Source organism: Glossina fuscipes, unplaced genomic scaffold (genome assembly GCF_014805625.2).
Source record: "Glossina fuscipes isolate IAEA_lab_2018 unplaced genomic scaffold, Yale_Gfus_2 1, whole genome shotgun sequence".
Taxonomy (NCBI): domain Eukaryota; kingdom Metazoa; phylum Arthropoda; class Insecta; order Diptera; family Glossinidae; genus Glossina; species Glossina fuscipes.
The window spans coordinates 28,382,145-28,382,775 of NW_023998415.1; positions in this window are offsets into that span (position 1 = coordinate 28,382,145).

Consider the following 631-nt stretch of genomic DNA (forward strand, 5'->3'; position numbering starts at 1 on the left):
TTATATAGTGAAATGTAAATGTTCGAATCTATTTTTTTACATATCCGGTTTCTTTTTTTTTTTTTTTTTTTTTTTGTTTATTATATAGTGAAATGTAAAGTAGAAATTTAAAGTATTTAAATATATTTGATACAGTCATTAATTAATGAATACGATACGTTTGCTTACATGATCGAATATTGTATTAATTGTGCAGTGAAGTTATAGGGGACACGTGGTTTAAACAAGACTATCGCATTGATGAAACCAAACAATTACTGCAAGGAATAGATTAAGGCATCAGTTTACGGTTCTCATTATCGAGCTGTCTATCGTACAATACGAAAGACGAAAGCGATACGATCTCATTTTGGGTTTATGATACTTGACTGATTGCTTTCCTATCGAGTTAAGGATCTTCATGTTCGTTGCGTTTATAACGGTGTAGGAATGACAAATTAATGAATGCAAAGAAGGTCAAAAAAAAAATAAATAAATAAACAAACAAACCAAATATATGTTTATTCCAATTGTCCCTATTTACCGCAGTCTATTAAATTCCGTCTTGCTCTTGCTCTATTGATGCACCAAGCCCTGTATTGGCTGGAAGTGGTGACCCGTACTACTACTGGTAACTTTTTAAGGCTTAGTC